This window comes from Bombus flavifrons, chromosome 12 (genome assembly GCF_040668555.2).
Source record: "Bombus flavifrons isolate JBK064 chromosome 12, iyBomFlav1_principal, whole genome shotgun sequence".
Taxonomy (NCBI): domain Eukaryota; kingdom Metazoa; phylum Arthropoda; class Insecta; order Hymenoptera; family Apidae; genus Bombus; species Bombus flavifrons.
The window spans coordinates 4193090-4215544 of NC_138453.1; the positions used below are offsets into that span (position 1 = coordinate 4193090).

The 22455-nt window shown below is 40.4% G+C and overlaps 1 protein-coding gene across 5 annotated transcripts in view; it reads left to right on the top strand.

The window, feature by feature from the left end:
• Nucleotides 1–22455, top strand: part of pdm3 (POU-domain protein pdm3) — a 211425-nt gene that overhangs the window by 157455 nt on the left and 31515 nt on the right. The gene's annotated exons all lie outside the window — the stretch shown is intronic.

A 22455-nucleotide genomic window follows, 5' to 3' on the forward strand; every position in this document is an offset into this window, starting at 1 on the left:
TGCCTCGTTGATCCACGAAAAAGGCTCACCATCCGTGGAATCTTTTGTTTATAATTTTTTTGATCATTACCCAACAGGCTACTAATTCCGCCGGCGGGTGCATTCAAAATTTATCGGCGACGCGACAAAACGCACCCTCCAATCTTTTTTATCTTCCTCTGCTACACCTGCTACTTCTGTCTCTGTTCGTCAACCGACTATCCGCGATCGCTTCTCTTCCCTTTTTTCGCTGCTTTTCACCTTTCTCTCTCTATTCTGTGTTTCTCTTGCACTCGTGTCTCTCTGTCTGTCGCGGTCCCTCTGTCTGTCGTGGTCCCTGTAGCTGTCCGCTCGCTTTCAAGCGTCCCATTCCCTATTGGACAGCGTTCAAAGGGTATTCAGAGTCGAAGGTCCGGAAATGGTTCGGTGAAAAAAAAAACAGGTGAATAGAGTTAGGCACTTGTTTGTCCGGCGGATCTATCCGGGCGTCGTGATTCACCCAAAATTCAAATCCTATCTTCTACTTCCTTTATATTGGTTCCTTCATTTTTTACCAATTAATTATACATGATTTTATAGTAATATTAGATTGTCATTTAGTAAATTTTGAAGTTTGAAGATAATGAATGAATGATGTCATTAACCCATTTTAGTTCTGCGTTAGTAGGCCAACATCATATCGAGAAACTGATTAGTTCAATTGAGAAAATGAATGAAACTAGAGGTAAAATCGTTGAATAATATAATTTCATTGATATAACAATTGGTCGTACCACATGCTAGTAAATTTTCAGTAAATATTAGTATGAAAAAGAACTTACCATTTCTTTCTACACTCCACAAATATCGCGTATATATCCATATATTGCTATACATGACTTCTTTAACTCTTTATGTTCGTAGTAGCCAGCCGATCCAGAACGCTTTCACGTTTTAATTTCCAAACCGATGGAGCCTGTGCATAAATCACGTTCGTGGAACAGAAACATTCGAGAAATGTCTGACACGTATATCGAGGACAGTCGAATAAAAGTGGCTCCCCCGTACATCTATATACATGCATTTTTTTTTTATTTTCACCGAGTTAATTGAGATTGCTCGAAACGCGAAAAACGCATCCGATCGCGAGGCGCGGCTGGGTCGCGTATCTCTCTTTGATCCTCCCGTCCCGACGTTTTTCCTACCCCGCGCGATATATCTATACGAGCGTAATTATCAGCATTTAAATCCCTGTTCCCATCATCAAAAATGTGCCCCGACCACATCGGGCCACCGCTGTTTGTGTTCCGCGAAGAGTAACCGCTGCGTTTTCGAGAGGTAATCGGCATCGTCAAAGAAAGTGACGAGTGCCCAAGCACCGTTAATGAGACACGTTTTACGGCGTATCCTGCGGGATAACTCCGATTCCACGTGCTTGTCTGTATGGCACATTCGAAACCAACCTCAGTTAGTAAGAGACATATAAAAAAAAAGAGAATGAAAGAGGGAAAAAATAAAAAGAGGGCGAACAAGTGGCCTCGAGGTGGTGATGGTGGTGGTGGTAAAGGGTAACAGTCTGCATTCAGAGATCGCGGTATATCAGGGGAAGGGATGAAAAGGGGGTTGGTAATACGGGGTAGAGAGAGCAAAAGCGCGGGATACGGTAGAAATAATGTGTTTAGGCGCAGGCATTTTTATCGCGCTACACCCTCAACCCCCACCAACCCCGTTCGCCCCCTTCAGCCCCTAAAGCTTTTGTTGTTTCCAATGCTTTATGTGAATTGCACTGTAAAATCTCATTATATTCGTGTGCAATGCGTCCATTATATCCTGTGCCAGAAACATTTTCTCCTACCGGATTTTTCCTCTCCCTCTACCTCCTCATGTTCTTTTTATATTTTTCTGTTTCTTCTCTGCTTTTTTTCCTACTTTTTCTTCTCTTATTTTTTCTGTTTTATTCTACTTGCCATGCTTTCGTTTATTCGTTCCTTTTCTCGTTCATTTTCGTTCTCTCGTTCCTCCAGTGCACAGGTCTCTGTGACCGTCTCTGTTCGTTGTTCCAAAGCCGAAACATTCCCTAAATTTATTCGCTCGTGCGACGCGCCACGGTCTAATTTGTTTCGCCGGAGTACAACGCGCCCGATGCGAAACAGCGATGGACGCTAATTACCCCGCCGCTTCGACCGATCGCTGTTCGATTTCGTCTCTCGAATCCTGTGTCGCGCGCCCTCGACCGCCCTTCACCGACCGCCCAACCATCCTCCACATGCCTCTTTCACCCTTCGTTCGATCTTTTGTTATGCTAGCTTTTCGTGATTTAGAGAATCGGTTGTTTGGGTCGCTTGTTCGATGCTTTGCTCCCTCTCTCTCTCTCTCTCTCTCTCTCTCTCTCTCTCTCTCTCTCTCTCTCACACACACACACACACGCATACACACACCACGCGCGCGCGCGCGCGCACACACACACACACACACACACACACATCCCCCTCTCTTTCTGTCTGTCTGTCGGTCCGTCTCTTCCTCTCTTTCTAAACGAAGCAGACCCGATTGCGAATGGTTTTTTTTTTCGAATGTAATCAAAATGTATGGACAGCGAATGTTCGATGAAATAGAAAAACAAAAAGGCTATGAAAATTGTTACGGAAGTTAATTATAGCGAAAAGGATTTCCCTGGAATTGGTATTTCGCTGAAACGTTGCTATCATCTTGCAAAAATATCGACGAAATTTAACGGCGCCTCTTTTGTGTATAGTTCGAGCTAATCTTACATTCACAGCGGAATAAAAGTGGCAAACTGTAATTATATCGAAAGAATATGATAGAATTTGAAATAGAAGTTCGTAATCCATTTTATAAAAATACTAGTAAATTTTGTAAGTGTCCCGGGATAAAGAATAGTTTCCTTATCTGCAGATCGGCTATTTTTTTATATCATTCAATGTTTCTTAAATTTACAAAATGATTTGCTTCATGAGCATGATACCTTTCATTACACATAACTTCACTTGTTGATAAACCTAACATAGCATCATATAGACAGAGTACATAAACTTTCACCATTCAGATCATACAGCATTCTTTGGCAAAGAAATCATCATTTTCCTTGCATTCCTTATATTTATTATTATTATTATTATAGTATCAGTAGTTTTAGTATTAATTTTCAATGTTATTTTTATATATTATATTTCTAATAAAGATAGAAATCTCCAAAAAGAGCTGCTAATCTCGATTTCGTTTCGGTAGATGGAAAGGTTAAGGATATTTTATTTTATTAACAATCTTAGAATGAAATTGAAATTAGAAATTAAGCATATTAACGATTTTTTTCATTTGCTTCAAACTTAACAAATGCTGTTTAACTGGATCAAAACCGACGCAAAGTATTATATAGAAGGGTTGAACGCTGCGCAAGATCGAAGTTAGAGTCGCGTCGATAGGAGACCAATTAGGATAGCAGCTACAAATGACGATGTATCATCGAGCCATTATTAAGAAGAAAGAGAATCAGTCGGAATAAAAGTATGGGACGAACCGTTAAGCTCAGCCGGGCAAAGCAACTGGGAGGTTAATGGCGCGTCGTTGCGTATTCCAACGGTGTTTGTTTCCTCGCAGTTGGCAATAAACTAAGATAAATGAATGTCCGTAGGCTAGGCCACTATTATTCCTTCGCTCGCTGCTTACATTAAGTTGCCCCGCATTAACGGCGATGCTGAATGTATCGCACCCATTACAAGCACGAATTCCCGATCGAACGCTCGTCTCTCATTTGTACGAAGCACCATGAGGGAAGTCTGGCTTTCTTCAGGAGCTTGAAATCTAGGATCACTGTCTCGGAATGTTATGTGCTTTAACTAAATCGTAGAAGAAAACGATTGAAACAGTACGCTGCAATTTTTGGTATTTTCGTGCAAAGATCTCCACTCCAGTTGGTAATCGCGGATAAAGCTTCGCACGCTTTCTCAATTATCTATAAGTTTGGGGAATATAGGATTTTATGGTTGTATAAGGACACGTGTATTTAGATTTGATATCATCAATATTATTAAAAATACGAACAATACTGTATATATAGAAAACATCGAAAAGATAACAAATGAAAAAGTTTCCAAATATTCTTGTTCACACCGAAGCGAGCAAGAAAATTCCGAAAACATATATACGCTAAAACACTAAATACATTTCACCCTGAGATATCGTTTCATCGACGACGGGTTACTAAAATAAGCTGGTAGGAATGTTTCTTTACTGCCCTACGAAACAATTCCCGAGCGTAGCTTCATCAACTCATCTCGTTTCGGAACGAAACCGACATGGTGACTGAAAATTATAACAGCATTGTGCGGCGGTTGCGTCCAAATAACCGGGATCGTTAGGTCGTAGCTGGGTACGTTTGGATAACCACAGGGAAACGCTTATGATTCGTTTGCAAAGTCGAATATCGCGCGACGAGAAGCCGCGAATCCATTCTGCTGAAGGTAAGGCGGAGAAGAGAGGAGCTGCTGGAGGGCAACACGGTGGCAGGCAACCGTCGGCAGTAACGTCGTCGCAAAATCCACTGTGAGTACGCCTCAAATTCCGGCAGAGGAGGCTCAGCTCGTAAAGCACAGGAAGATGCATGCCGGGATATTAAGGCCATTATCGCCGTTGCATATTCATGCCGTATTATAATGAAAATACAGTTTATTACCGAAGATTAACAGCTTCTTACGACGACGTGCGCTCGCTGCCGAGCTGGCGACTACCCTCTGCGCCGCGTTTCACCCCTCTTTCGCTGTGCCAGGATTCGATGAAGATGGAAACGCGTTCGATACAAAGTTCTTTACCGCTGCGTTGTTCAGTGTGAGTGTTTTGGTCTTAGATATATCTCTTTGTATATTATGCCGAGTGGTATTGATGTTAGATTTCTTGGTTAAAGTGGGTAAACCTTAGCTAAGGACATATTTTTGTTCGTTTGGATAGGAAAATTTTCTTGGCCTTCTCATGTAATAAGAAAGTTTTTATAAAACAGGTTATTTTCTTAGATCTATATTTGAATGTTTAAGAAATGATGACAACACGCCAGAAAAAGATATCGCATTAATATTCAAAATGTTCTGAAATGAATTATTTCCACCCACGCAAGAACTACTTAGGCAAGCTTGTGTGCCATTTACCAGAGTTGAGAACCAGTAGACCTTCAGGATTAAGGGAAAAACAAGTAAACCTTAGTAACCAAATGTAGTTAGTTTCAATTATCAAAGAGATTTCTATGAAATTGCTTTATTTTCTACAAATTTAGTATAGAAGCTACTCAATTATTTCAAATGCTACAAATTATGCAGCAACCTGTAGCAATCTATAACAACCCACACAATCAGTTACCATAATTGTAGATAATGAAAGAAAAACGAAGAAAATGTGCACTCTCGTAAATTTATCATTGGAAACGCAACAAGATACGAACAGAAGTGCACGTGTAGCTGAATTACGCACGTACATTACATACCTGCTACAATTTTAACTCTGTTGCCATCCTTGAATTTATATTTATTTAATTTCATTCTTACTCTCATTCTAATAATTTAAAAAGATTTCTAACGCTCTAAGAAAATGTTTACTACGCCGTTGAAACGAAAAATGATGCGTACCTGTAACCATTTTTCCATATTATTTCACGAACCTGGGGTATTTTTAGAAGAACACAATTGTGCCGCAAGTGACGAAAAAAAAACATAGTTTTAAAAATCAAACTATGGAATGTACGAACAGAACAATATTATATGAATGAACAAAGTCAAATCGATGTGATACAAATTTTGCGATATTTTATCTGCTCAGGTAGCGACGAGAGTTAGGAGCTGTTTTGGGAAGCTCGAATCCCCTAGTGTGCGCAGGAACTCGCGTGTGCTCCCGTTTATCCACCGTACATAAGTAATTAATTCTATGACTTGCTTGCCGAGTGACGCGACAGCTTCTGCCACGGCTGTCGCGTGCTTGCCGAAGAGTAAATAAGACGAAATGAGGGAATAGATTGAGGAATAATTCAGACATCTTTGTAAACCTTTTATTACTATGTGACGACATTGTTTCCTTCATTTATTCTTCCATTTACAATTGCGAATTTCATTATAAATATTCGTTATCTGGCAATTTTTCATTTATGGTCTTATTGCTTGTATATTTATTTAAGTGTATTTTTGTTTAATATTTATGAAGACGCTGTTGAAATAGTAACAAAATGTAAGATATCGCTGAGTATTTCATCTAACATAATTAATTTAAATATCTTCTTCTCTTTTTGAATATACGGATTAACATAGAAGAGAAAAAACGAAAATCTTCAAAGAAACTTCTGAATAGATATAGGAAGATATATACACAAAATTTGGATTGCTATAAATACATTTATTAATACAGTGCGATAGTACAATAGTGAAATTTCGTCGCTCAAATTGAGATAGACGAATGTGGATTTTTTATTTATTTCAAGTGTCACGCGTAAAACACTGAATCTAGCAAACATTACGAAATATTATGTTATAAATAACACATAGTAGGCTATAATTATTCAGTCAAACAATAAAACGGAATCTTCATCAGCAACTTGTCTGACTCACTTTCGACAATCCGCCAGAGTTCTCTCCCTCTCTCTCTCTCTCTCTCTCTCTTTCTTTCCCTCTGTCTGTCTGTCTGTCTGTCTGTCTGTCTGTCTGTCTGTCTGTCTGTCTCTCTGTCTGTCTGTCTCTCTCTCTCTCTCTCTCTCTCTGTCTCTCTCTCTAAAACCGACCATGTCCAGCGGTTGTCACCCTCTTGAGCCAATTTCCTTGGCTGGGAGGGCCAGCCTCGCCGTCTTAATTCCTCCTCCACTATAGACGGAGAACGAGGTACTACAGAGATTCCGTTTACGTACCGTAAATAAGTAAATAATTCATTCTCTGACTCGCTTGGCAAGTGGCACGAGAAGTAAGCGTGTCCTGGAGGATGATGGAGGGAACAAGAGACCAAGGAGCGTGGGCGAGGAAACGCTCGTGGAGGGGTTTCTAGGAAAGGGAGAAAGACTACTGTACCAGCAACTACGTCGTGAAGACGACGACAAGGGGTGGTAACACGGGCGGTGGGGATTGAAATCTGCATAATATCGGTAATGCTCAAAATGCGAGTCGCGTAGCTACCTGCCTTGCTTACCCCCGCGCACCGCTCCACAGTCGCGTCAACTAAAACTTAATTATAATTAATTAATGCGACTGCTAACTGTGGCGGCCGGACAAGTATTGACCCGACACGCCACGCTCGACCGTTCCTGATTCTCTTCCCAAGCGCGAATCCCTCTCGATCTTTCCTGTTCCTTCGTCTGATCCCCGGCTACTCGGTGTCATCAAAGCCGCTGACGTGGCAGATCTCGTGTCTTAATTCCGCATTTCGACCGTCTTTGCTTTCGCCACCATCTTCACCCTCTACGTTCCTCTCCTTCTCTCTTTACTCGACCGTCACACCCCCTAAGAGGAACGATAGAGAGGAGGGAGGCTTGGTGCAAGAACTGGGACATAACATTTCCGTGGCGGAGGCGGTACTAAGTCTATGGCTCCGTACAGTACGTAATTAGAAACCTTTGTGCAAAATGAATACTGTTAATTAACGTACCTAAAAAGACATTATACCCGCGGGCTGGTAAACTAAATATGGCCTCCGGCGAGCGTATTACACCGTTCACGGTGTAAATAAGCGATTTGCTCGTCGCCCACGCCGGCAATATACGCCTTCTTGCTACCGTTAAGTCATAATGAATTGTATTCGCGACTCGCGAGAAGAGTTCCCTCTTCGTTGTTGGACGCAGCGTCGAGTTACGTCGCCATCTACAGCCTCGTCGCACGCCGATTTCGTACTCAAAGCCGGCTAATGCGTGGAAAACTCGCGAAGGTCGTCCTTTCAAAACGATTCCTCCAAGAAATTTTGACGAAAATTCTAACAACACGGACTTATGAATATTTGAACAGAAAACCAATAAAATTATTCTTTTCACATTTCTCTTCTGTAATTTTTATGTGAAATAAAAAAGGGAACAAAATGGTAGATTCGAAAGTGCAATCCTTCGAAAATGGGTAATAAATTTACAGTGTATCATAACACGCAATTAATATTAGTTTGATCGTCCTGTTAAATTAACTGAATCAGTATTAGTCCAAAGTGTTCAAAAGAATATTAAAAACATATTTAATCTTAAAATCAAACGAACGGACAGTTTTAACGTGGCATTGTTTGACGACGTATTGAAGATAAAAATTGATCAAACTAGGATCTAACATTTTAATTTAATACCTATTTTGAGCTTAGATCGAATGAATCATTCGCATTACGTGATATTCTATGATATTTTGTGATTAAATAGGAAAGCACGATAGGTGGATTATGTCAAGAGATGATGAATGTATATGGTTGATATTAATTGTCTCTTAATTTATTAATTCGTTCGCATTATCTCAGAATCGTACAGCGAGAGATCGTCCGAGGTAGTCCGAAATCGGGGTTCTCTGTTCGCTTTTACGTGGCCCGACTGGAGTTCGGCGGGCAATTACAATATGAAAGGCACATAAATCAGCGGGTTTAATTAACGCGTTGTTATTATGATTATGACACCGCCACGGGATTATAATATCCCGAAATGCTCCTGGAGAGCACAGTACCCGCTGTAAGCCATTTTTCAATGGGCCGCAAACGCGAAAACTCCTTTTGACTTATCACGGGATCCGTTTGAAAGAAAGTCACCCTTCTCGCGCGAAATTTTCTACTTTTATCCCTTCAATTCTTTTTAAAAAATGAATATTAACTAAGAAAATAACATAAAAATAAAATTTGAAATGAGCATAGTTTTGGAAATAGCATAAGCTTAGAAATTATTTTTAGTTTCTTAAATCGAATTTCAAAAAATGCTCAGTTAATTGAATTAAAGTCCGTCAAATTAATTAAATATTGAATGAACGGCTCAGAGAAAAGGTAACATAAGCGATACAATTTTTAATTTGGAGAAACTGTAATTAAGTTTGTAAGCTTTTTTTAAACATAAAATTCATTACTATTTGTACTCATAAAATAAAGACATTTGCACTTTTTTTTGACAAATTGAAAACAGGTGTCATTCCCAAAGCAATTTCCACGAAAACTTTTACTATTCCAAAATATCCCAAAACGCAAACAGTCGAAAATGATGAGAAATTCTCGAGGGTACATATTTCGAAAGGAGTGGAGAACAATGGAAAGAAAACGGAGGACATTGAAAGACAGAGAAAAGAAAGAACCCTTGGTGGTAACGGAAGAACGGCCGGGAACAGGAACTCCCGTTTTTCTCCCTGTCCTCGTTCCCCTGGCTGCGAAACAGTCTGTGAAAGCACGACTTCTCTATTACCGTCAGTTAATAGGGTTTTTAAAAGTCAAGTGCATCTCGCATCCCTGCAGCATAACGAGAGTGTGGGACATAGAAAACGAGTGAGAGGAAGAGAGTCCGGGACGATGGCGTGCACATAGGTGGAAGGCAAAAGGTAGCGAAAAGGTAGAAGAGGGATTGGCAGAAGCTGGAAGGATGAGACTGCATTCAAAGGTAGCCAATATAAGCCCGGCAAGTGCTCGCTGTTGTGGACGTTTGCGAGAGTTTTTCCGCTATGACTGGTAGTTCCAGAAAACACTCGCTCGATACTTATAATCAAGTAATCACAGATGATGCGGGAGCATCGAGTGGTACATTTCAGCTATCAGCTATTAGCCCTCGTCGATATACATGGGCAGTAAGAGAGACGATGATGAGAGACGCCTTTTAGTCAGCGGCTCTCAAGCTACACACCGTGTACCGTTACCGCGGTGGTCGAGTCGATCGGAGCTTATGTTCGTGTCGCAAGGGGAACAGCAAGAGAACGAGGGTGACAGATCGTATGGCGATAGTGTATCTCGCGAGAAACGGACTAGGGGACGATAAAGAGAAATCAATCTACGGGGGCCACGTACGACGCGAACGGAAACTGACTGAGCGACCCTGCGATATTTTTTAATTAATCGAATTATTGAACTGTATCGCAATTGAATTGAATTAAGTGTCGGTGCCGCGGAACCTGGAAGCGCGCAATTTTCTGTCATTATTGCAACGTCCTCCACCCCCTATAGCCCCTTGTGCAGTCTGCTCTCTATCGTCGTCTCCCTCAGTCGTCTCGATCGTATCTTCTCTTCTTCCCCCTTTTTCTCCTCGTTCCCATGTTCTTGCGTTCTTCGTCCCGCTGCTCGTCACCCTTATACCTTTTCGTCGCCCGTTTCGTCGCGACCCTTGGACTACCCCTTCCCCTCTGCCGTTCCACGTTCCATCCGCACCCTCGTCGATACACGCACTCACGCATCAACCAACACTGCCGCGTGACGCGCGTTTATATCGTAGCTGCACCACGTGGCCCTCACTAATTACCTATCCAGCTGTACCGTACGAGTAAACGACGGGAAGGGTTGTGCCTCCGCGCGAACGCCAAGGATTTTTTTTCGGTCCCCGGGAAATATTGATAAAGTAAACGTAGCTGTCTCGGCAAACGAGATAATTAAAAAGAAAAGAGAACAAAGGGAATCTTTGCCGCGCGTCGAAAATAGAGTGGGCGCGATTAAGGGATCTTTTCTCTGGAAAATTGTTTTTTTAAAGATCGTCTATTTAGGAAATTTTTAGTGGAATTGAATTAATATTTTTATTTTTGTATTTAAAGTAGTGGAAGTAGATCGTTCAACCCTTAACTGGTGCAGTGAGAATTAAATAGCCGATAGAAATACATTTTTCATTTTCATGACAGAGTGTTGTACTTCTCACTATGTAGTTACCTTTGATGTCTGTACGATGTAAGATTAGTCTTTGCTGATTAATTGTTCATTTCTTGCTTTCTTATCAACGATCTCACTTACACCTTATCAGTCGAGGATTAATTTATTCTTAAATTCAAAAAGATATTTGCTAAATGTGTGGCGTGTCTTCTGGAATATCTTTGAAGCCATTAACACACACGATGGTTAACTATCATGCTCGGTCAAATATCCCCTAGCACGAACTCATACTTGACGTATTTCAATTAACCTCATTGCCGTGGCTCGTTACGTCCACCGAATGTCAAACATGCTCGTCCATGTTACGGGGATCCATGGCGGCCGTGACATCGAACCTTCCACCAGCTGTTCGACGATTATTATTTCAGCCATTGTCGAGTATCGTTCAGATCCTACAACTGACTGTGCGAACCATATTTGAACATATGCTGAGAAGTATTACTTCGACGATTCTACTTTCACTTATAAAAACTACTCACACTCCTACTTTTATTATTCACGAAATTTTACGTTCTTATATTCGAGTGACTCATTATAAACTTTTAGTCAATCTACCCAGGGTACAATTATAGCGGAAACCGAGAACGATTACATCACCGATCCCATAAAGATCGATACAACTTTAATTCCCCGCGGTTCACCGGTTTCAATCGCCGCATCCCGAGGGTGGATTTCAAAAATTCAGCGGACCGATCAAATCGCGGCTGCCACATTCGGTATCCCGGTTGGCGAAACGAGGTCCGCCGAGGCCACGATTTCCCCTTGAAACCTGGTAGGCCTATCGAGCGGCGGCAGACCACAATAATTCAAACGAGACGAGGCCGGAACGGTTACGAAAACCGCGGAACGAATCGTCTCAACGAGACACGATTTAGAACACCTCTACGGTGGCGCGTCGTCGTCGACGAAAAAGGGATGGGTTGGACAAAGAGGGTGGGTGAAGAAGATGGGTGAATGAGTAAGAGAAGGTGGAGAAGAGAGAGAAAGGAAGCAGAAGAGGGAAACACGAAGTTGAAAGAGGAGGTCGTGGGTGGTTGGGTGGACCATGGGGTGCGGAAGGGCGACGGTGTGGGGGTAGAGGGTGGTCTAACCAAACTTAATTGAATCCCAGTCCGAATGTATAATATGTAGACTGCCTGCATAATGTCGTGAGCCAGCAGTGATTCTCAACGGACCACGTGGCCGTTTCAACGTTAAGCGTCGCGACGCTGGCCTGGCCGCGACAAACACCGAATTTTGAGAACCATCCACGGAATTAGATATACAATAATGTAAGCAGAGCCCCGTTGCGGTGTAAGGGCTGATGGTAAGGTCATGTATATTCATACATCGGTCGACCCACCTCCGATTCTCTCGCCCAACCACCCCTACCAACGTAGCTACCACTACCACACTCATCACGACCACCTTCTCAGCCAGCTTTTCTATCTTACTCTCTCTTGCTCTCCCTTGTGTTCCTCGAGCTCATGCTCCTCTTTCATCCTCGCTCACACCGTGCTGTACTCGCCTTCAACCGACCGCCCCCTCTTAACCGGCAAAGACCGAGAGCCAAACAACCACGCTGCGAATAGATTTACGTCACGTCCGCGCTGTTTACGACTGGCGAGCATTAAGATGTCTGTTGCGAAGAATATTCTGAACGTTGCCGATGAGCTGATTACAGGGCGCTCGCGTGTACCGGATAGTTGGCTCGTTCTTAGCTAGATGGTATATATACCGGACGCTATCAATAGTTGTTGCACGTTGTTTTAGGGATAATTGGTGTGCGATATTTGACAGGATTATATGATTAGAGTGAGTGAGATTAATCTTAAGGTGGTAAAATTTGTAATCTTGTTGGCTGATTAAGGTTTCGTTTGTCGTAAACAGTATCTTTGATTGTTAATTATTAATCAAATGCAGTTTCTATACAAAGAAGTATATCGTACACCGTGGCTACAGAAACTATTTGCATATTATTGTATTTATTATAGCATTTATTCATATCATTTAGTAGTATAGCTACAAAAATTTCATGGTATGTACGTGAAATGTAAAACTTGATAAGAAAATGCTTCTTTAGACAGTAAAGTGCAAATACTTTCTGCAGCCATTATATGTCAAAAATTTCAAGAACTGGATAGATTAAAACATCAAATCCACTTCAAAATAGGACCGTGCAGTCTTCAATTACATTTATGAATTAAAAAAAATAACAAAATTTTAGAAAATATTGCATACAGACTACGATAGTGGTTTTCCCGTTTAATTTGACAACGTAACGTTACATGATTGAATAATTCTTCATATCCGTTTCGTCTCCTGAATCATTTAAAATAATCGCATCCACTTTGCTGTAAACCGTGAAAACCGCGTTATTTAAAAGTTTCCTCTGGCTAGGAGCAGCAAGCTCCGCCGAAACTTCGTTTTGATCCTTCCCAATCAGACGAGCAAACAGCGTTTCGCCGGAATTTATGCAGGACGTAATTACACGCAGCCAAGAGAAGGAAAGATACAGTTCGGTGCATTATCGCGAGGTCTCGGGGATTTCTTACAATTTCTCGAACGCGGCGTGTCCGAATAGTCGTTAGAACGCATTTCCTCGGAAACGATATCTGGATATAATGAAGGATCCATTTACAAGTAAGATTCGCCCCGGCGACTTCATTACCCCACGATTTCACCACGAACACCCCGCGGCATTCGTAATGAGCGATGGTCATTCATTTTAATATCCATTAAATGCAAATACCAACGGGCACAAACGTTTACTCCTATTTCGAATTATTTCGCTGACTCGCCGTAATTAAGCTTTTCGAAGGGACTCGGGGAAACATTACCTACGGAGGAGTCGTTACCGGTAACGATGCCCCTCTACTTCTCGTCTTTCTCTTTCTTTCGTTCTACGTATCGTTTCCTATACAAAAAGTACCCGAACGCTTGGCACAGAATCCTTTTATGAATATATTACGTGCATTACAGGAAAAGTTTGGAAATTTCTTTAGTATTGTAATAAAGCACATGATTATATTCGTAAAATTTGTAACCAATCTAGAAATGTACATAGAGGGTACAAGACATTTATTGCAGATATACTCTTGATGAATAACTAATATACAGCATAAACATACAATTAGTGCCAGTTGGTTTCGCTAAATTTGTGGCTTATTAATGCAGTGAATAATTGATTGTTCAAATACTTTGACGATCCTTGCAAAATGTATACATCCAATAAATATTGTATGTAACTTCTATATATATTTTGAAATCCGTTCCATTAGAGTTATGATAGTCCTGTCTCGATATAGTGAAATTTCAAAATGGTTTGTATAATATAAATGTATATATAAAAAGTTGCTAGGAATGTTCTGATTCTTTCGTAACCCGCTGTACAATGTATGTATAATGACACGGAAGTATTCAAACAGTTCACGAAACGAAGAATCACAAATATGTGGAAATTGAATTGTTCACGATTTGAAAAGTAATTTTCAAACAACACTTTTGTACATAAATTTTCTTTATCGCTTGATGTTTAGAATCATACTATAAATGTGGCACAATTTTTCAACACCCTATATATTACCACCTAGTAACATCATTCACCGTAACGATTTTCATGCGCGATAACTGGAAATTAAAGTTTAATACACAGAACGGTGGAGGAGGATGAACTTGAAAAAAAAGGAAAAAGAAGAAAAGAAGCGATCGTCTTATCGTCTTGCCTCGGTTTAAAATATTCATAAATTCCCGCGTTAATGACGCCGGTTTTATAATCATTTTAATAGAATCGTATTACTCGTGCCTAAGGTTGACATAAAGTTCGCTTCGCGATTTCCATACTGCCTCCCAGGGAAACGGTATTGTCCCCGCTGGATTTTACGAATTGTAATTAAAGTAAGGTTGTAATTGCCGCAGAGAAAGGAAAGAGAATGTCTGTTTACGAATGTGGCATTCGATTTTGCGAAATTGCAAAATATATCGTCGCGAGCAACCTCAAGCTCTGAATTTGATAATCATAAAATTCTGGTGATCTATTCTATTATTAGAGAACATAAATTTAAATGCTAAAATTGTATTTAAATGATAGTCTGCATCTACTGGAGGAGTGACACGTGTAGACAGAATTTTTCCGGAAATTGGTTTGGAATAAAAAGTTGGCAATCATATGGCAATTTCTTCTCTTTTACGGTTTAAATAATAGATGTGTCATTTTTCGAGCTAATAAAAGAATAAAAGAAACCAATTTCTAAATTCACTACGCTATCTCTATATGAACAAACTTCCGTTTACTCAGAACGTTTTAAGAATACCGATCGTCATGAGATTAGTTATAACATACTTTTTAATACACTTTTTATAACACTTTGTGAACTTATCATCTATTTTGTCCTAATTGATCGCTTCCCTTTTCAACTGTCATATCAAAAATGGCATCAAATTCAGGAAATTGAGAAAATTTATTTATTATTGTCTTCTTATATAGTTTTCATACTTTAAGACGAAGAAAGATTTTGGAACTTTTATCTTTACTTCGCAGCATGTAAAATCGAATATCGTATTTAGCGTCTTTTAGTATAGCTTCTTTTCGTACATATATGCACGTTTATATGTATAATGCTATGCACGCACTGCATGTCCTTTTGAGATATTTTATACCATTCTTAAAACTTTACACTGCGTATTATTAGTACTTCAATGGCATATACATTCACCTTACCAATTCACCAAGAAAAAATGTACTAATCTATTACAAAAACGTAATAAAAGATACAATGGTCAAATTAATTAGCACGTAAATATGTAGGATAATAAATGAAACGATATTTTTTATAGCCATTGTAGAAATCTAAAAACAATAAGAAAAGAGTACTGAAGTCAAAAATATTAAAAAAGTGCCAAAGATAAAATGATCGAAAATTTAATAAAATTCATTAAAAGGTTACCCCGGGAGGTTGGCGATAAAAAGTAATTAAAGCGTTGAAAGAGGTGATAGAAAACCAGTCAAAAAGTGCAGGCTGGAATTTCAAATTTCCAAGTTGAAGGTACACGATAGATTGACACATTGAAACGTGACGAGAGTGGCACAGTTGCCTAAGCCTGATGCACCGAATGGGCTGTATTAGAATGCAGTGGCGTGTGGTAAGGGTAGATTTTTCGGGGATCGCGTGTGTTACAAGAGTAAGACGCGAGCCGCGGATGCTCGAGACACAAGCCACCGTCGGTCGTTATACACTCAACATTCTGCAATCTACCCTTTCTATCGGCCCTAATTTATGTTGAGTAAGGTAGCAGCAGTAACCCACCCTCGACTTGCTTCGCCTAGGAAGCCTCGGTAATGTTTCAAGTGGCTTGTCTGTTGTTAATTTAACCCGGTGGAGGCCTTGATGGGGGTCTGTCTACCCGCTGCCATGCTCTGCTCGTTGCGATAAATCGGTCATTATCCCGATACCTGGTTGTACCTCGACCAAAAGAGAGAAGACTGCCCCTCTTAACCTTCGTCTTATTTTTCTTTTCTTTTCCTTTTTCTTTTCCTTTTTGATTTGTAGTTGATACAGGGTATAAAGGGGGTGGAACTTTGGGTTTTCGCAGCAGAGTGTTCGTTTTCTCGGGGTTACGCGATTACCATAACCGGATCGGACGTTGCTGATAAGCGACAATTCTGGCCAGATAGCGGTGCAGATTAGGGGGAATTCTCGAGTGAAAATTACGGATTCTCGGTGGTCCCGTGGTATCCAGTTTTCGGGACGTTTCGCGTTGATAATGTTCCACTATCTTCGAATAAATTTCGTTACTATCTGTATCTTTTTTCAATATTCCGATACTTGTACTATTGTTGTCTCCAATGCTTTTTCTATTCTTTCTTTTTATCTAACTGTGTGATATTATGGCAAGATATTCTGTATTCCTTAATCATATTTGTTTTGGCTTCTAAGAGATAGTAGTTATATGTTACGTATATTTTCTGGTAATCTTCTGACATAGAAGAAGCGAGACTATTCAGCAGCAAATCTGAACTTGTTTGAAGTGAATGTTATCCTAATACAATTCACGTCTCTCTTAAGTTATACATGAAGTTCTCTACTATCTTCCGAGATATTTTGGAGACATTATTCTTTTCATAAACGAAAAGAATCCGTAATTACAATTTTGTATGAAAAAGAAGATTTAGAAAGTTGTATTTAACAATCTCAAACTATAATTTATTTATTTCAAAAGCAAATGCAAGATATTCAAACAAATTCATTCTAACTAATAAGTACAAATTACCAAACTTATGTTTACGTCTTGACTGTATACTTTCTCAATATGTACAACGTTAACATAATTGCATACCTGTAGTACCTGTAATATAGCGAACTCCTTAAAGTTAAAGTCTTCTAAAAAAAATCTATAGAAAATTTAAAATTTCTTGCCTCTTCTAATCGAAAGTAGTGACACGATGATTTCACCCTTCGATCTAGACCATCGACGTCGTAATTTTCAGCGGAGCAAATCGCGCGTTGCACTGGTGAACACAACGGTCGTAAACATATACGGAGGAGGGCGAACCCTTTTCCGCGTATCCTGTGCACCCTTTCGCGCCGGGCCAGGCCGACTCGGCTGGAACATTAATATCGCGAAATGAAGCTCATTTGCATATAAATAAGGCGGTGGTGGGGCATGGTGGCGCGGCGAGGGAGAGAAACCAGGATGAACCACCCTTTCCCTCCTTCTACCCCTCTCTTCCCTCCTTCCCGTAGCCTCCTCTGTCTCTGTCGATCTCACTTTCTCTTACGAGAAACCCCACCCTGGACTAATTACACTTACAGACAAAGCAGCCTTGTGCCGAGGGTTCGGTCGATTCTCCCTCTTTCTTTCTCTCGTTTGTCCATCTTCCTTCAGCTCTCTCCGTCTCTGGTTAGCCCCTTTTCATCCCCGTCCTTCTCACACGTGCTCCCTCTTCTCCCTCTTTCTCTCTGTCCTCCTCATCCCAACTGCCCGATAACAACGATTCGCAATGACCACGTGATAATTGCAACCCCCGTGGAGCACGTCCCCGTTAGGATACCCCGGTCGTCGAGGAAATTCATCGTTTCCTCGCACCGCTTCGCTCTGGATGGCCACGGATAATCCTTAATCCCGATCAATGGAGTACTTGTGACGTGGTACGCGGTGAGTTAAAAGTGTCTTGGTGGGTCTGTTACGTCGTGATACGGACTTTGTTAATGGGCTTTTCTTCTCGTTTCTTCTTCTTTTTTTTTTTCGTTCTTCCACCACTCTTCCTTTCTTTTTGCCCCTTAGTGGTAAGGTTTCTAATGAGGCGCACGGTTTATTTGCTTATTCCTGTGTTCCGCATTCGTTGTATCTTCGCCATTGAATTTCTGTACGTTCAGAGAGATGAGAATGAATAGATAGGTTACAAAATTTGTTTTTGTAAGCTATGTTGCTTATATAGTACCTTACGAAATAATTTTTGTCTTTTCTCTTGTATATTTCATTGATCCCCAAAAGAATCCATCTAGATTTCTTTAAAATTAATATTTTAATTTTATACACTTATTTTATAATTGTTACAATCCCACTGATTATCGTCTCGATTTCTTCAGAGTCATCTGAAACCAAGATCAAGATTCTGTTTTGCTAATATACATGTTATTCCAATACCTCGCTTACAGATATTACAATCCTGCAACAACCATTCTTAATTATTTCTACCTCCGGCACTCGTCACAACGTTAAGCAACAAGAATCCTTTCAGTAACCCCAAGTCGAGCAAACTGGAGGCTCGTGCACGATATCCGAGCGGAAAGCAGTAATCCCCGCGTGTAACGAGCAGGGCTAGCTCGCGAAAGCCTTTTAGAGTAAAAAAAAGAAACATCGCAGCAAACGACGAAGAAAAAGAGCCGCGAAACGAGAAAGAGAGGTAGACAAAAGGGAGAATCGATCGTAACGAAAGATTGGCGAGAATATAAGCGTACGTGGGAAAGCCGGTGCCGCGGGTGCCGTTGTATAGAGAAAGAAACATAAAAACGCGTATTACCGATTCCGGAATACGGCCATTAGTCTGAAGTCAGCGCGGCTATCGTTTATTAAGCGCAAACAGATATTAATGTATTTTTACACGCCGTGCCGCCGTTTTCGTTGCGCCGACGCCACGAACCGCCGCCGCCGCCGCCACCGCGGACGCCGACGCCACCGACGCCGCCAGGCACCGCTGGCGCGGTCCGCGGGGTCGAAGCCAAATCCAATTACTTTTATTCGGGCGAAATGAGTGCAGCTAAGTCATTAATACTAATCAATGGCGCTGGGACCTGATCTCCCGTTCTCTTTCTCTCTCACGCACACGCTCCCACCCTTTCCATACGATCTTTCTCTCGTACTCTTTCTCTATCACGTCCCCCTATGTCTCTGTATATGCGTTACCGGTCGCTCGCGCGTTCCACACGAATTACCCATAACTCAAATGCCTCGAAATGACTTTATTGCAAAAAACTTGCGCTTTTGCGCGGCCGCGAGCCGCTTCTCTCGTCGTATCCGCATTGTTAAAGGCTCCCGTGCCGATAAGTAATGTTTATTGTTGCATTTCCAACGACCGTGTATCCCAATCCTGTGCCACCCTCTTTTTTCCACCCCACCACTGAACCAGCTCGCAACGCCGCCCTTTTTCTGCTCGCGTTTTTTTTTTTGCACCACGTTACCCTGTATATATGTGTGACTGTTCGATACATATATGCATGTATGGATAGACACACGCGTGTCCACGTACACCCCCGTCCACCCTCTGATCCGATCTGGGTGGTGGTCCCTCTCTTCCCGTCTCTATACTTCTCTCTCTGTCTGTCGAGCGGAGAACGCTGCAGCACGGTTTTTCGCATTAGCGAGATGGTCCGTGAGGGCCGGCTAACGATTTTTTACTGCTCGAACCGACCAACGAACGATCCTTCCCGCGAAATTTAAAGCGTTATTATTTCGTTCGGTCGGGCATTGTCGCTGATGGTCACTGTTCCGATTGCTCTGGACGCCGGTGCGCGCGTCACAGGAATGAGAGAGGGAGAGGCAAGGGTGGCTCGTGTAAATCGGGCTGCTTTCCAGCCGTTTCGAAGGTGTGAAAGGTCGCGGATTAGTTTCTTTGTATCGGGGAATGGGACTTTTTTGTCGAACCGTCCCGAGAATTTATGTCTCGCCGTGGATCCCCGGCCATGCCGACGAGAATGTTTCCCCCCCCCCTAGGTTCGATTTATTGGAGTTGCAATAACTCGAAAATTTCAGTTTATTTTACCGGCGGGGCCTTCAACTTCAGTGTTCCTACCCTAGCTGTATAGGGGACGCGTTGCTCTCCAGAAATTTGTATTTGTAACCCTCGTGTGTTTTAGCATTGTTCCAAGCTTGCTACTGACGTTTTTAAATCTCCCGGAAATTAGAGTTTTCTGTCGAAAATTTTTGTGGAAAATCAGCTCGTGAGGTTTTACAATTTGTAGGATTTTTGTTCCTTTGTGGCAACTTTGGAATCCGGAACTTTGTGGAAAATTTGAGTTCTTTGAAGCAAATTTTTGTGGTCAACTTATCAATGAAGTTTGTAGCAAAATTGGAAGGTTTTCTAAAGTATTTCAAGGTTTTCTGAATACCCTATCAGTGAAATTTTACTATATTGTAAAAAAGTTGGCTAGCTTTCCGAAGCAAATTTTTGTTGTTAACTTACTCACCACCGAAGTTTCGGAACTTTGTAAAAACTTGGAAACTTGTGCGAAATAAATTTCTCTGAACCAAATTTCCGTAATATATAAAATTGCAATATTCAAAACTTCGTAAAAAGTTGATTAATTTTCTGAAGCAAATTTTCGTGCAAGCAGAACACGCAGCCGATACAAATTAATATCCACTTTTATTCTCTTTATACCGCTACTACTCTTAAAAATTAATAATTATTTTATATTACCTTGGAAATCCTCTTCGTATTTTAATTTTACATTTCTCTTTAACGAAATCTGATAATGGTAGATACACAAACCCCGGCGGGAAGTGAATGGCCAGGTCTATAATGATAATTGAAGTTGATGCAATTGTGGGTATTTGGTAAATCCATTTTCGGAATGCGAAGAACTTTTTTGTCCTGATAATATTTATATATTTAGGACACTCAAAATTCGAGGAGTTTACTCAGAGGTAATTAGAACGGAGAGGACAAACTTGTTAACGGAATTGAGAGACAGCTACCAAAATACGGGAATGAATGGACAACAATTAGAAACAGTAACGAAGTCAGTGAGAGGCAGTTATGAATTATGCACATGAGAAGTCGGCTGCCGCTTCAAGAATTTTTCCAAATGATTTGTTTGTTGTTCCAGTGGAGAGTCAAGTGTGTGTTACATTAATTCCCGGCGGCGCGGCTAAAATATTTATTAAATGATTGGCAGAGTAAAATATATCTATTCTTCACGAAGAAAAACATGACGACCTTTTAAATGCATTCTTCCGATCACATTCAACCAATATTTTATTTTCCTAACGCTAAAAAGTACTTCAAGTTTGAACAAAATAGAACAGAATTCTTGTTGGTATGCATGATCTTTCGTTCCAATTTCATGTTAAACATCTTCTTACGACATTACAAATCTTTCGTGCTTACTAAAATAATGAGCAAGATTGAAATATAAATATTCTAGCATCTCCTTAAACTCGCACCTCCGCTTAAAGCTTTTAGTATAATTATTCAGTACATTTGTTTCAAGACTCGATAAAATTAAACAATTATCAATAGGAATACCATTTAACTTGGCTATCAGTTTTATTGAAAAACGTATGCATAATTTAAAGTAAATAATAAAAAATAAAGTTATTAATAATAGTATAAAATAAAGTTATTAATAAAGTTAATAATTTAAAGTTATAATATGCATAAAAAATAGAGTCTTATTAAAAATAAATGCTATTCCAGGATTTTCAAATGTATTTAGAAATAAATCTGGTTTTTTGTGTACATATTAGCATCGAATTACAGAAATTCCTTAATAGGTCGTGAATAATTAAGAAGCGTGTTTAACACGAGGTTGAGATAATCTAACTTATCAGTTAAGGTTTGAACAAACCGTAGTGTCGTAGATACATTGGTTAAAATTCATTTCATGCATACTAAAATTTTTCCTTTCGTTGTATAAATTTACATTTAAATGCAAAGCGACCGCGTACCTATGTTTACATGAATTTTCTTCTTACTTCAAGTACCTGTGCATACTCTCGATCCGCATCCCCTATAATCAGCATGCTTATTACCCAAACAAGATCACACGTGATTTAAAAAGGTATGTACATAGAAGATCACTCTTTCGCTATAAAAAATACTTATACCTTTACAATACGATCGATATTTATCTCCAACCTTCAGGAAAAAATTAAATATAATAACATGTTGATCAAAGCATGCAGATGAGATTTATATTTCTCATAATAAAACCGTTGAAGAAATTATAAAGGCTCAGATACAGGAAGAAAAGCAACGTTTGTGTGCTTCTATCGAGTAAGGGGGGTTGATCGGCTGATTAATTTATGCGAAATGTCTAAACCCCGTAAACATACGTTTCTACGGCTTACTATATATCGGAGTGCACTTTTACAAGCAAAATGGCCGGGCCTGTACATTCAACTAATCCCCCTCGCCTCGTCCATTTAATATGGGGGTGGCCATAGCCGTTTACGAATTTGCGTACAAAAAAA